This window comes from Ovis aries, chromosome 17 (genome assembly GCF_016772045.2).
Source record: "Ovis aries strain OAR_USU_Benz2616 breed Rambouillet chromosome 17, ARS-UI_Ramb_v3.0, whole genome shotgun sequence".
Lineage (NCBI taxonomy): Eukaryota > Metazoa > Chordata > Mammalia > Artiodactyla > Bovidae > Ovis > Ovis aries.
In genome coordinates this window covers 4,856,266-4,871,336 of record NC_056070.1, presented here as the reverse complement: position 1 = coordinate 4,871,336, position 15,071 = coordinate 4,856,266, and the positions used below count along the sequence as shown (strand labels likewise).

General features: G+C 54.2%; 1 long non-coding RNA gene across 1 annotated transcript; it reads right to left on the bottom strand.

Annotated features, from left to right (window-relative positions):
• Positions 1–5,636: 5,636 nt before the first annotated feature.
• On the bottom strand, positions 5,637–8,323 carry LOC132657980 (uncharacterized). The gene is made up of 2 exons (XR_009596828.1): positions 8,172–8,323; positions 5,637–6,529 (listed from the first exon to the last, which is right to left on the bottom strand). It is a non-coding gene; the product is annotated as an uncharacterized LOC132657980 (long non-coding RNA).
• Between the last annotated feature and the right edge of the window lie 6,748 nt (positions 8,324–15,071).

Here is a 15,071-nt window from a genome sequence, read left to right as displayed (position 1 = left end):
TGTGTGTGTGTGTGTTTTTCTTTGTTTTTGAACATTCTTTCTTATGATATACGCTCTTTCCCCTGTGTAAGCTTATTGTGCTTTAATCATGAAAAGCCGGGCTGTGTAGGATTGGGGGGCGTTGATGATCTTAGCCCGTCTTTGAGGGCTGCTCCTTAGAGAGGTGCCCCAGGAGTCACTGTTCATTTGCTTCTCCCAGGGAAGTTAGCCATAAATCTCCACCAACTGCCTACGTTACTACCCGGTCCAAATTTCTCGTCAGCAGTCTTACGGGTCTGTGGGTTCCAGCAAATCTGTTGGCGTCAACACACCAAACCCACCCTGTGCAGAGCTTCTGGACGTGCAGAGGGCCGGCTCCTCCCTGCCTCGGCACCACAATGACACCATTTCCTTCAGCAGGACTCACTCCCATTAAAGCCCTGTCCAAGTTCTGCGCTTACCTGCCCAGGTGAGTCGATGAGCTCATCTGAGCTTTGAGGCAGTTGTCCTGGAAGGAGGAAAAACACTAAGCAACAGAGATAAAGGAATCTCTGAGCCTCTCAGTTCCCCAGGAGGTTCTCACCTTGAACTCCACACAGGAAGGGCCAGTTAATGCCAGTGCATTACCTCAGCCTGTGTGCTCAGACAAGCACAGCCCAGCCCTTTAAACAAACACTCTCAGGAGGCTGGGCTGGGCGGTCAGAAAATGGAAATGGAGAGAGTAGAACACGGGGGCCAGCCACACACCAGCTCTTCCTTTTGCCCTCGAGCGGTTGCAGCTGGCCTACTCATACGCCCTCTCTGGGCCCTGGGTTCCTCAACCCTCATGGTGGGGAATTGGGTTGGAATAATTCCTATAGCCCCTGAAAAAAATGGAATGCAGTCATCGTGCCCAGCTGAAGCAAGGCCAGGGCCCTCACTAGCCAGTTGGTTGGCTTTGAACTGTCCCACGCTGTGCTGGACCACGGGAGCCCGGGGTAAAGCTGCCCAGACTCGGTCTTGGAGCACAGCTCTCACCCATCTGTGCAAAGCCCCTTCGTGCTGGACGCTGCTCTATCTCTCCACCTGTGATCTCCACTCCCATCCCGGCTCCCCTCAGGAGCTCACCGTAAGATATTTGATGTCTGTTCTTAGATTTGTGTGTGTGTCTGTGTGTGCTCTGGAGAAGGCAATGGCACCCCACTCCAGTACTCTTGCCTGGCAAATCCCATGGATGGAGGAGCCTGGTGGGCTGCAGTCCATGGGGTCGCTAAGGGTCAGATACGACTGAGCAACTTCACTTTCACTTTTCACTTTCACTCATTGGAGAAGGAAATGGCAACCCACTCCAGTGTTCTTGCCTGGAGAATCCCAGGGACGGGGGAGCCTGGTGGGCTGCCGTCTATGGGGTTGCACAGGGTCAGACACGACCGAAGGGACTTAGCCGCTGTGTGTGCTCAGTTACTCAGCCGTGTCTGACTCTTTGCCACCCTTTGGCCTGTAGCCCACCAAGCTCCTCTGTCCATGGGGTTTTTCAGGCAAAACACTGGAATGGGTTGCTGTTTCCTTCTCCAGGGGCTCTTACTGAACCCGGGATCAATCCAGCATCTCCTGTGCTTCCTGCATGGCGGGCGGATTCTGTACCTGCTGAGCCACTGGGGAGGTCCATGTGTGTCTATATGTCTATATATAAACACATCCCATTGCTTTGCGTGTGGATTTTTAATTTGCATGGCTGACGGCACGCTATGCATCTTGTCCCGTGTCTTCACTCCCCGCTGTTCTATAACCCTTCCGTGTTTCTAGCTTATTCATTCTTACTGATGCACTCAAGTCCTGAGTACGTGGCCACCACGTCGTTCCTGTCCATCCCCTACTGATGGACCCCTAGGGCACTCCCTCACTGTCACCAGCCCCGGCACCGTGGCTGGCATTTCCACACACCCCCTCTGAGAACCGCAGAGCTTCTTGAGACTGCCCTGCACAGTCTGTGTGTGGCCACTGTCGTTGGTCCTGGCAGATTGCTCTGGACGGGACGGGGTGGGCAGCTGCCTAGGGCTGGTGAAGCCGGGCCTGGATCAGGGCTTGTGAGCCTGGGCGGCCTAGGGCTGAGCTGTCGGGCGCTGGTGCTGGCTTCCCTTCTCTGGGGAGGGCACAGCTTTCGCTGATTGGCTCCAGTTTTGAGGCCAGTGTCCTCTTCCTTTATAACTCACGTGTGCGTGTGTGTGTGTGTGCGCGTGCACATGTGTGTGTGTTAGTCATTCAGTCATATCCAACTCTTTACAACCCCCTGGACTATAGCCCTCCAGGCTTCTCTGTGCATGGGGATTCTCCAGGCAAGAATGCTGGAGTGGGTTGCCATGCCCTTCTCCAGGGGATCTTCCCTAGCCGGGGGTCGAGCCCTAGTCTCCCACAGTGCAGGCAGACTATTTACCATCTGAGCCACCCAGGAAGCCCATACCGGTGCGCTGTAATTAAAGGTGATTTGATTGACATTTGATTGTCTCCTCACCTCCTAGACTGCAGGTTCTGCAAGAGCAGGGCTCTTTGCCCCTGCCGTCAGATTGGGCTCCACACCTAAGGCCGAGCTGGTCCAGCAGACTGACGCAAGCAGACGCCGGGTCTGTGTCAGTGGTGAACTCGGGATGTGAGGAATGCGTGAAGCCTGGCTGGGGCCGGGCCCAGGGGGAGGGAAGAGGGGCTCCTGGGGGGCAGAAGTCAAGCGGGCCCGCCCTCAGGTGCCCCCTGAGACTGGGGTCCCCTTGCCTGGGCCTAGAGCCCGCTCTGATTGCAGGTACTTCTGCCTTAGCACAGCTCTGACCTCAGCTTAGCATCCAGCCTGCTCCCTCCCTCTCTCTTCCCCCCAGCCTCCGCCCCCTTTCATGGACCTTCACTGTGGGCTCAACCCTGTGCTAGGACCTGGCAGGGTCAATGTCCCCAGGAGAATAGCCATTATGACGCATGGACGTGAGTTTTTTTAAAAAAACAGAGCGAGTCATCGCCCAGGATGTCGGAGGCAGGGACGAGCGGGTAGTCAGTCACCTCTGACAGCATGGAGGGGTGATGGCCTTGGGTGGAATTTTGTCAAGAGGTGGTAGGTGGAGGGTGTCTGAGCCACGCACTGGGTCAGAACCACATGTGTGGTCAGGGCTGGGGTGGACCTGTTCCAGAGCCTGAGGTCCAAGGCAGAGGCAGGGTTCTGGGTCTGGGGAGCAGTGGGGGCCAGGCTGCAGGGGCAGGGGATATGGGGGTGATAGGGGAAGGGTAAAAGTGGGGTGCTGTTCAGAGGGGCCACTCAGGCGGTATCCCGGGGGTCACAATTTATGGAAGAATTGTAAGCTGGGCATGGCAGGAAGAAGCGTGCCCTTTAGAAGATCACACATTTGTGTAAAAGTGTGTAAAGTCACTGCTGGATGTCCAGAGGATAACTGAGGCATCTAGGGAGCCACTGGGCAGGGTCTCACTGCGGTCAAAAGAAAGGGAGCCCCTCTGAGTCAGAGATGCCTCCCCAGCTTTGTGACCCAAACAACCATCAGCAAAGCTGTTTTCCAGAAGCGAGAAAGGCCCCCCGCAAACTGTCCTCTTGCTCGGAAGAAGCAGGACCTCTACCCCAACCTCGCCCCCAGAGGGGCCATGCAGGCCCCGGGCTGGCTGTCCCCCTCTCAGGACAGGGGGCCTCTTCTCTCGGCCCCGTGAGGGGGGCTTTCTCTTCCCTCTCCGGAAACTGAAGCCTCCGAAGCGGCCTTGGGAGGGAGTGGGACCCTCCTGCAGGGCCAGGCTGAGAAGCCTCACGACCGAGGGAGAAGCTATGATTGCCGCGCTCGCCTTGCCCGGTGCTGAGAAGGCTCTCCACCCGGGCACCAAGCTGGACTTGCAGGCGGGGCTGCCCTCCGGGACGGGGTCAGGGGCTCCCGGCCTCCTCGCCCCGCCCCACCCTGGCAGTCTGTCCATCGGCTGCTTCCTCTGACTCTTTCCTCTGTCCCATGACCCCAGGCCGCCAGGAAAACGCCGGTGAGAGCCAGCTCCCGGGCTCCCTGTGCTTAGAGACACTGCCGCAAACTAGGCTCTCCTGGCTTTGCTGTGCTGCTGACTCTCATGGCCCTGCTGCGCCCCGCACACCTTCAGCCCCGGCTGAGGGCACCAAGCTTCCTCACTCTCCTGTGGAAACAGAACTTGGGGACATGCCCAGCCTGGTGAGAGTGGCATAGACTTGCAGGTCGCCACTCAGGGAAACGTCAACATTATCTGGGGGCTTATTTTTCAATTAAAAAAAAATTCAGTTGGTTGTTTAAAGTGTTTTTTTTACACAAGGTTCAGCCTGGGATGGCGGCTGCCCCACTCCCCTCCCACCCCCTCCTTCCTGTCTGATCGCTTCTGACCCACCCTGGGCTGTGGGCGGGCATGAAAGTGTCAGCACAAATCCCCAAGAGAGCTCCCCAGGGCTCCGGTGCGATCCACTGGTCCGGCAAACCGCCCCATCGCACCATGCACTGTTGGCTCTAAGAGAGCGCTGGGTTGTTAAGATGCTCAGTCCAGGGAGTGGAGGCCTGGGAAGCAGACAGAGAAAGAGACGTGGTTGCTTGGGGTTGAGGCCATTTGTGTCCATGGAACCCGGCCCGCTATTTGGCCTGTTGGTCAATGAAACCTCTGACCTCAGCCCCCAGGGCTTTCCACGTGTGAAGCCTTGACCTTCCCCTGTGTGTCTGAATTCGACTCTTTGCTATGGCACAGGCCAGGTCTCTGAGTTCCTGCATCTGCCTGCAGCCCAGGTAAGACAGGAAAACAGAAGGACGCAGGGAGAGCACAGCTAGCTGGGATCCTCCAGAAGAACTTATTTAGGCTTAATTATTGACAGTAGCTCCTTATTTCAATGCTCATGCTCTACAGATGTGTACGGTACAAGATGACAGGTGACCCCCCACCGCAGTCCAACGCTGCTGACGGCGCTCCTGGGAGCCCGTCTGTCTCCCTGGCCTCCTCCCTGAACCTGCACACACGCTGCTCACCCAGGGCCGCGCCACGTACTTGCTCAGCACAGCCTCGTGCCCATCCGGGAGAACCTGAAGCCGGTGCCGATCCCCCCGGCAGGGGAGTCACCAGCAGCCCGTCCTGCCTGGCAGAGGGTGAGGCCACCTCTCCAGTGCCAAAGCGGGAGTGAAGAGTGACTCACGGCTGTTCTCAGGTATCCAGTGCGTGACCAGCTCTGTGCACTGAGTGAAAGAGGGCAGGCCTTTTTTGGGGGGATGAGCTGTTTTATTCACCTGATTGGGCCCCAGCGTTATGGTTTCTTCTTTTTTTAGTATTATTTATCCCATGCAGCATGCCAGGTGTTAGTTCCCTAGGAATCAAACCCGTGCCTCCTGCAGTGGAAGCTGGGTGCCTTCCAGCAGTTGCTGGACCACCAGGCAAGGCCGTAAGGTTTCTTCCTAAATCCCCGGTTCATAGGTGGGTCAGAGAGTAGGTCATCAGTGTAGAAAGGACACTGGACTAGGAGCCCACCAGCCAGTCAATAGCTATTTACTGATGTCCTACTATGTGTCACTGGGCAGGCACAGCGGTGTAGCAAGGACAAGAGAAAGCAAGTCCCAAGGAACTTACCTACTGGTGGAGCTTATGTTGGAGATAGGAAATAGTCATGGAAATATGAAGGCATTTAGACGCTGGTCACTGCCATGCAATTGAAGTTAAAATGAAATTAAAATTTAATTTTAATTTAAATTAAATGAAATTAAAAGACGCTTGCTCCTTGGAAGAAAAGCTATCACAAACTTTGCATATTAAAAAGCAGAGACATTGCTTTGCCAGCAAAAGTCCTGGTAGTCAGCCAAAGCTCTGGTTTTTCAGTGGTCATATATGGATGTGGGAGTTGGACTATAAAGAAGACTGAGCGCCGAAGAATTGATGCTTTTGAACTGTGGTGTTTGGAGAAGACGCTTGAGAGTCCCTTGGACTGCAAGGAGATCCAACTAGTCCATTCTGAAGGAGATCAGCCCTGGGTGTTCTTTGGAAGGAATGATGCTGAAGCTGAAACTCCAATACTTTGGCCACCTCATTCGAAGAGTTGACTCATTGGAAAAGACTCTGATGCTAGGAGGGATTGAAGGCAGGAGGAGAAGGGGACGACAGAGGATGAGATGGCTGGAGGGCATCACTGACTCAGTGGACATGAGTTTGAACAAACTCTGGGAGTTGGTGAAGGACAGGGAAGCCTGGCGGGCTGCAGTCCATGGGGTCGCAAAGAGTCGGACACGACTGAGCAACTGACCAACACCACCGCCATGCCGAAGGTTCGGCAGGATGAGCTGCTGGGGGGCTGAGAATTCGCAGACACGGGCAGCTCCAGGCCAGCCAGGAAGCCGCTATGTGATGCAGACAAGGCGTGGATCCCACTCTCCTCTCCCCCACGGGGACGATGTCGGCCTAGCTTGCCTCGTGCCTCCTATCCACAGCGGGAGCACACCGCTCTCAGCACAGTGTTCTCCGGTTCTTCCCCGGAGTCCATTTTCAGTGATTGCGGCCTCCAGGAGCGGTGATCTTTGTTAACATTCTTCATCTAACAATGGCCGAAGCCCTAGAGGACACAGAACAGAAGCAAGAGCAACCCAGCCTCGAAACCAACACATCCTTACAAGTCAAAGTGGTTCTGTGCCCTCTGGGGCTTTGTCAGAAGCGCAGGTGGGAGGAAGGCAGGTGACTCCCTGCAGGTGACAGCACCAGGCCTCTGGGCTCCTGCAGTCAGAGACCTCGAGGGCAGGGCAGAGCTAGACACCTGCGGAGGGAGGGGGGCAGCAGGCTCTGAAACAGACTGGCAGAAGCCTCACGGGCCCTGGGGCCCAGCGCCCTCAGCTGCCACACACCTGCTGGCCGGGGAGGCTCCCAGCCCGCTCGTCACACCCCGACTCCACCAGTAAGTTCCCCTCGGCACGGCTCTGCTACAAACAGGGCCAGCAGATCGGGTTTGCTGGGTGCTCCCAGGACCAGCCCCAAGGGGCCCTGGGTGCAGGCAGCACCAAGAAAATCCTGCTTTGCAGAGAGGACCAGTTTGGCCCTTGAGAACCAGAGTGGAGAGGAAGCAGTGAACAGGCTCTCTCTCCCTCTCCCTCTCTCAAAATGCAATGACTCATACGATCTCTCCCATTTTTAAACAATTTTTTTTAAAGATGTTTTTGATGCGGACCATTTTAAAGTCCTTACTGAATCTGCTACAATCTTGCTTCTGTCTTTTGTTTTGGCTTTTTAGACGTGAGGCTCCCTGACCAGGGATCTGACTGGCACCCCCTGCATTAGAAGATAAAGTCTTAACCACTGGACAACCGGAAACGTCCCCCTCTCTCTTTTTTTAAATGTACAGGTTCACGTGTCATTTAGTAAATGGGGAACGGTGCGCCGGGGTTTGAGGACCGGCCCTGGGCTCTTTGGGCTCTAGTGGGTATAGGATGGCAAACGTCAACCCATGCTGAGGTTCTCCCGTCTCAGCCTGACAGGCATGATGCACAGCTGAAAAGACCGTGCTTTTACTTTAGGGGAAAGAAGAGAACTCTCTGGAAACGTCCTCTCTCTTCTGATGCATGCTCATTCATAACACGACAGGCTTAGGGACTGCGAATGACATACATTAGCGCAAGAAAGCAAGCCAGTCAGACAGACTCGTATATCACTGCTCCCTGACACAATTATTCACACTCCTGAGGCCGGTAACTTCACAGGGACCCAGGAAAGCCAGGACCCGAGGCAGCTTGAGGGTGGGTTGAAATGAAGGCAAACTTGAAAGCTCCAAACTACACCACCTTGAGTCTCTCTGAACCTTGGACCTGCCACTGGAGGAACATTCCAGATCAGATGGGTCTGCTTACAAAGACCAGAGCCCCCGCTCAGCAGCAGGGCATGGAGCTTCCCTGTTTCGTGGGCAAAGTGGGAACAGACAGGAGGGCAGATTAAGTTCTCCTGCCAACCCAGGAATCTGGGGGATTTGCCTGACCCACCAGTGGCAGAATTCTGACTTCTCAGCTGGACCTTCCAGCATGGAGGCTGACCCACAGTGCTTTGCCTCTTCAATCCTGCCAGAGCCTTTCTTCTTCCGGTGGAGCATTCGGTGGTGCTGGTGCTGGTGGTGCCCACAGATGAACCTGTTCTCTGAGAGCTGAACTGTGGCAGGGAGTGAAGCCTCTTCCCACCGCCCCTCCCGCTGGCCGTCCACTCACCCTCCCACTTACTGTGTGGAGGTCAGTGGTGGGTGCTGTTCGGGCCCGGGGTCCCAGTGACACATCTCAGCTGTCTGCAGACTCACACTAACCACAGGTGACCTCAGAGGGGTGGGAAGTGAGCCAGGGATGCCCAGCACTCCCAGTCTGCCTGGACTGAGTGCAGAGCCTCAGATCTGATCCTGCCAGATTTCACACTAAACTCCGCCCGCTGTCCCATCCGTGCAGTCAAGCCACTCTGAGACTTCCTCAAGTCCCCTTCCTGAAGCTGGGAAGGAAGAGACCGGTGCCAGGGAGAAAAATCACTGGGGTCGGGGCGGGGGCGAGGAGGCTGGAGGTGGGGCGCGAAGTTGCCGTCTTTACCTGCGCCCCGCCCCACTAACTCGGGCTGCCCGCCAACCTGGCCGCTCCTCCCAGCTGCTTGCAGGTCTGCGTCACCATTTGGGATTTGACTCTGGGAAACCTGAGCTAGCCCCGAAGCAGAGGTGACTCCGCCCCCTTTTGTATTGCCCCACCCAGCACGGAGCACACCTCCGCGCTCCTTGTCACTCAGAGATTACCTGGGTGCTTGCTGGTGTCTTGAACTTATTTGTGCCCCTGGCACTTAGCTCGATGGGCACTTAAGATGTGCTTATTACGGGAGGAAATTTGCTCAGTTGTGAAGACAAGTCCTGGGGAAGGAGCAAGAGCTTAGAGAGGGGGCAGGGTGACAATCTGCAGGGTCACTTTCTGGTTGTGTGGCCCTGGGGGAGAAAGGAACCTATGGGAGCCTCGCCTGTTAAGTGGAGAGATGCCCATCTAGGGGTTATGATGGAAGTTCAGTGAAAGAATGCTCAGGACAATAATAAAACAGTATGATTGGGTGCCAACCGTGTGACAGGCACTGTGATCAGCCTGAGGAATTAAGCAACAAATTAAGTAGGAGACTGGCAGGGATAGACCTTGGGGACACATTTGTGTGGGAAGGCCCCTGGCAGGTGCTTGGTGTTCACTATATGCAAGTTAACAACCTCGGGGTGAGAGGCCAAAATGGACCCCAGGGACCAGTGGGAACTAACGGCTGATGGGGGTTCTGTCTGGGTGAGGGGGTGGAGGGTGGGGGTGGGGGGCAGTGTTCTAAGACACCTGCAAACCAGCAAGAGACCCCACCTCCTCCCCGCCCCCCTCCCACTCTAGTAGTCCAAGGAACCACTTCCTTGGAATTAGAGAAAAAACCAGGGACTTCTCCACTTTATGACTAAAAGAAATGAAACGATGTTACAGAAATACTTCCCCGGGGTTTCTAGAAAGGACTAGACATGCGTTTATTTTGCACCTCATAGAGATTAAAGGCACAGCCTTGGGCAGCTTTGCTGGAGGTCCTGAACCACCTAGCAGTGCCCTCAGCCTGTGCGTGCCCACGTGCTGAGTCCTTCAGCGTGTCTGACTCTATACGGCCCCAAGGACTGTAGCCCACCAGGCCCCTCTATCCATCGGATGCTCCAGCAAGAATGCTGGAGTGGGTTGCCATGCCCTCCTCCAGGGGATCTTCCCCACCCAGGGACCAAACCCACGTCTCTTTCGTCTCTTGCACTGACAGGTGGGTTCTTTACCACGAGCTCCACCTGTGAAGCCCAAATACCTTCTAAGTTCCTGTAAACATTTCTGCGTCAGCCAAGCATTGATCCATTCACAAAGAGAATGAGAAAACAGTACTTGGCTGGGAACGCTAAGGCTTTCACTCTGAATTTCAAGGGCTCATGAAAAGGTTACAGACAACTGTCCCTGAAATAGGCCACCTTCCCAGCTTGACCCCTCCTACCAAGGAGGTACATGAAGTGAGGGGTCATGACCCTACGGGAGTTGGAGGAATGTTCCTGGGACTTCTAGATCTCCAAATTCAAAAGCATTCACAAAAGCTCCAGTGACCCTTTCCCACTGAAGAGCCAGGCCTTCCCCAGGGGTCCAGGGCGATGGAGGTGAGGATGTGCCAGAATGCCAGGAGAGCTTTTCAACAAAGGGGAGCACTTTGAAAGAAGTCCCCAGGAGGTCTCACTCCCAGTTTCTCAGGCCTGACTCTTCGACTCTCCAGTGGCTTGCCACACCACCACTCCAAACCCCACGTGACCTCTTTTTGTGTCTTGGTTTTCAGAGAACGGGCTCTCTGAGAGTTTGCCAGACCTGGGTTTTCATCCAGATCCGCCGCTTGCTTGTGGCTCGTGTCCTCATTCTTTTCCCCTTTGCAGTCTGGCCGGGAGGATCACGTGAGAGCATATGTGTCTGATATGTAACAGCCTGTTGACTTAAAAGATATTCACAACCTAAAAGTTGAGAGTTACGTTTTATTTGGTGGGTATTTTTAGGACTTCAAGCTCAGGAGACAGCATCTCAAGTGACCCTGAGAGAACTGCTCTGAGGCGGCGAGGGGAGGAGAGAGGTGACGCAGAAGGTTTGCACCAGAGGGCAGGGAGTCTGAGCATCAAAAGCTAGTCTTCACTAAAGAAAACCAGATATCCCAAGTAAAGGAATTTAATGCTTTTTTATGCGTGGGAAGATGTAAGAGTCTGGGTCCACTGAAATCACTCCTTTCCTACGCGCCTCAGGTATCTCAGGCCACTATCCTGTGTTTTGACATCCTGAGCTTCCTTTCCTCAAGACTCACTGTAGGGAGTGGCTACAGTCTGATGGCTGCTAAACAGCAGGTATTCATCTCCTTCCTGTGTTCTGTTTTAGGGCTCCCAGGCTCACACTGGCGGGCTGCAATCACTGATGACTGTGACGTCCTTGTTTACTGATATGGCAGGAAATATTCCATTTCTCAAGCCCCTGCTGAAAGTGCCTGGCCAGGATGCCCTGGACTGCCTAGCTGCCAAGGGAGTTGTGGCCCCTACGCCCAGGAACCCTCGGTTGGGGAAGCCCCAGTTCCCCCAGGAAGCCTCTGTAGCAGTGGGGGAGACTTGGGCCCCCCAGGAAGCCTCTGTGGCAGTGGGGGAGACTTGGGTCCCCCAGGAAGCCTCTGTGGCAGTGGGGGAGACTTGGGTCCCCCAGGAAGCCTCTGTAGCAGTGGGGGAGACTTGGGTCCCCCAGGAAGCCTCTGTAGCAGTGGGGGAGACTTGGGTCCCCCAGGAACCCTCGGTTGGGGAAGCCCCAGTTCCCCCAGGAAGCCTCTGTAGCAGTGGGAGAGACTTGGGTCCCCCAGGAAGCCTCTGTAGCAGTGGGGGAGACTTGGGTCCCCCAGGAAGCCTCTGTAGCAGTGGGGGAGACTTGGGCCCCCCAGGAAGCCTCTGTAGCAGTGGGGGAGACTTGGGTCCCCCAGGAAGCCTCTGTAGCAGTGGGGGAGCCCCAGATCCCCTAGCAGTTCCCTGTAGTTCTTGGGATCCCCGGGTCCCCCAGCAGCTCTCTGCAGTGATGAGGGAATTCTGGACAAGGCCCCAGAGGTGAATCCAATGTGAGAAGCTGGGATGCCTGGGGGTCTAAGGGAGTCCCTAGAAAAACCACAAAGTTAGTCTGGCCCCCAGGAACCTGCAGGCTGACCAGGGACTGACGAGGTTCCTGGTACATGGGATTTTTGGTGCGCAAAGCAAGACAATTCAGGCAAACTGGACAATTTGATTCCCCGGCAGCCTTCATCTTACTTTCATCCCCATCTTACTGGGAACTCGATTCCGAGGCGGGGCAGGGGGCACTCTCCTAGGATGGAGAAACGTGGTTCCCTGGGGCATTTAGAACAGCAGATGGGATGCCCCTGGCACCGGGGCCTCAGCCGGGTGGTTGAGGCAAGCAGCTCTGGCTGCTGGGGAGGGGGTGCTGGGGAGGGGGGAGCAGGGCAGGAGGCTGCTTGGGGCTCTGCTTCTGTTTTTCTGCTTTTGTTTTTCAGCCACCCTCTTTGTCATTCAAATCACCGTCTGAGAAGGAGAGTGCCTTCAGAGGAGTGTCGCCTGGGAAAGGCAAAGGACAGAGTAGAACTTCCCTGATGCCTGCTTTACCCAGAGAGCAGAGGATTAGCGGACTCCACATCTTTGGGGGCTCCACACCAGGTGGGAACAAATAGCCCTCCTCCAGGCAGAATCACCCAAAGTCCTGCTAGTCCCCCCCTTCTGGCCAAGCCAGGATGTGTCTCCAGCCTGGGAGAGGGTGCAGCCAGGCCCCAGCTCCTCCCTGCCGGTGTGGCCCTCGCCTGCCCTCTCAGCCCTGTCCTGGCCTCTCCAACTCCTGGAAATTCAGCCCCCTTCTCTTTGGTGCTTCACCCCACTTTGATTTCTTTTTCTTTAGGCCTCTTGCAACCATCCTTCCCTGTGTTCAGATGAATAAAGTAAGGTCTTGGCCAGTCCCTTGCCCCAAGCCTCCTTTCTGCCTTGGAAATTCTTTAAAATTGATCGCTAGGCTGGGAATCCCATGAGGTAGAGCTCAGTCTTCCTCCTGTCCCACTGCCTCACGGAGCTCGGCCTGTAAATTTGCTCTCAAAGAATACACAAAGAAGACAGCTTTTAACAAGGTGGGTGTTCAATGACCAGGGAGGTTGAGAGAAGAGATATTCCCACTCCTAATGTATTTACAAGTATCTTCTTTTTAAAATTTGGGTTTAGTTGGCCCCTTTGATCTCCCCGGAACCATAGCCTCAGGCCGTAGTGCCATAGTCCAGGCCTCCTAGTGAGATGGGATTTGTGAGCACATGGCCAGCCGGCCCCCCTCCAGCTCTGAAAGTAAAGCTAAAGTCAACTAACTGTGTTAGTCTCACAGTCATGGCCGACTCTTTGTGACCCCACGGACTGTGGCCCGCCAGGCTCCTCTGTCCACGGGATTCTCCAGGCAGGAATAATGGAGCGGGTTGCCATGCCCTCCTCCAAGGGCTCTTCCTGACCCAGGGGTCCTACCCAGGTCTCCTGCATTGCAGGCAGATTCTCTACTGTCTGAGCCCCTGGGGAGACCCTAAGGAAATCCCTTGACACAGGGAGCACCGAAGTACGATGAGCCCCAATTTAAAGGAACTTTCTCCATCCAGGCAGAATCTGGGCTTGAATCCTAAGGAGCAGGGCTAGATGGCAGCCTGTTTAATTAAGCATCTACTATGTGCCAAGCCTTTTATATAAATTACCTCACTGATCCATAAACATCCAATTTGATGATATTAGACAGAATGAAAATACAGTAATTAGACAGAATGAAATATAATAATTCACCTCAGGTCAACCCCCCATGAGAAGTAAAACCAGGAACATCTTATCTGGTCCTTAAACCTGTGACTCTCTCTCTATTACACTATGCTATGCAGTTCCTGGTAGAAAGAAGATAAAGGACTCAAAGTAGAGGAGAGAAAGAGCTCTTAAAAATAGGGCTGTGTTTGTAAATATTATGGATTTTCACTGGGCTTTGGGCTCAAAGCTAGCTCCTGAGATTTTGAGTAGTTCCCATTGAACGTTTTGAATGCCAGCCACCGCTCCCATGTCTAAATGTATATTCCATGATGGAGTCTGCTGATCTGAAGTCTTTAAACCTCCTTGTAATATAGCGTCAGCCTGTATTATATCTTTTATTGTTAACCACCTGCTCTAACAGTAGTACTTGCTTTCATTTGTCCTACAACTGCTTTTCCTAAATTTCAGAGGAAACGTTTGTTTGTTCAGGTATTTCAGAATATTCTCTTTCTCTGAGATGTTCATGATCTCTTAAATTTCAAACTTATTCTCTCTTCCGCTTTCATCTTCCAAACCAGAGGTTCTTTCCTTTCTGTCTGGCAGAGCTGATTCTATGGACCCATCTAAATGTCACCCTTCCAGTCCCCTTCAATGTGACTTTTTGTGCCAATATCTCAGGACAGTTTCCCCATAGTGGTATTCTGAGTGAACCTCTGGTCAACAAGATGCTCATGTCAGCTGTGGTGATTTGTTGAGGCCAGCTGGGTGTATGGTTTTAATAAAAAACCTGCTATTTCCTTTTTGTTAATCAGAGGATAATCAGAAGAGAGAGCGCCAACAGGGCCATTCTTCCCCCAGAAGCCTGGGTCACGTCCCCACAGTGAGTGAGGCAGAGGGTGGGTGGCCCTCAGCTGGGCCTGCTCACTGCTCTGGGATTTCCAAGTCAGCCCTACCATGTGGCACCACGTTCATGCCTCAGACAAGTGACAACGTTCCACCTGTCTCAGAACTTCAGTTCCTCTTAAATACTGGAAACTATGCGTGGGATTCCCTGACACCTCAGTTGGTAAAGAATCCACCTGCAATGCAGGAGAACTTGGTTCCATTCCTGGGTCGGGAAGATCCGCTAGAGAAGGGATAGGCTACTCACTTCAGCATTCTTGGGCTTTCCTGGTGGCTCAGCTGGAAAAGAATCCGCCTGCAATGCCAGAGACCTGGGTTCAATCCCTGGGTTGGGAAGATCCACTGGCCTAGAGAATTCCATGGACCGTTTAGTCCATGGGATCACAAAGAGGCAGACACGCCTGAGCGAATTTCACTTTCATGAATGGCCAGGGGCTGCTGAAAATCAAGGGAGGATGGATCTTTCCTCAGTCTGGAGGGCAGCTGTGGCTCAATGCCTCCTGCTGACACCCCGATGGCCCGTGCTGGGGTGAGGAACAAGCAAGTCTGAATAATTCAGTGTCTCCTCTGGGCTGGGGTGTGGGCTGCCCCTCACTGAGCCCTCAGAGTCTCCTCTCACCCAATTTGAAACCAGTGGCCTGAGGTTTAGAGTGAGTACCCAGGGTGGTGCATTCTGCAGGGGTTTGGGGACGTTTCGGTGGTAGGGGCTGGTCTTTGCGCCTGGAAGTGTGTGTTCTGGCCTCCTTGAGCTGTCATCAACCTCTTTCCAGAACCAAGGGGCCCAAACTAGACGTGGGAAACCCTGGTACTGTGAGTTGAACTGTGTTCCCTGCCCCAAATGTACGTGTTGAAGTCCTTACCCTCAGGACCTCAGAATGAACTCCTATAGGAAAAT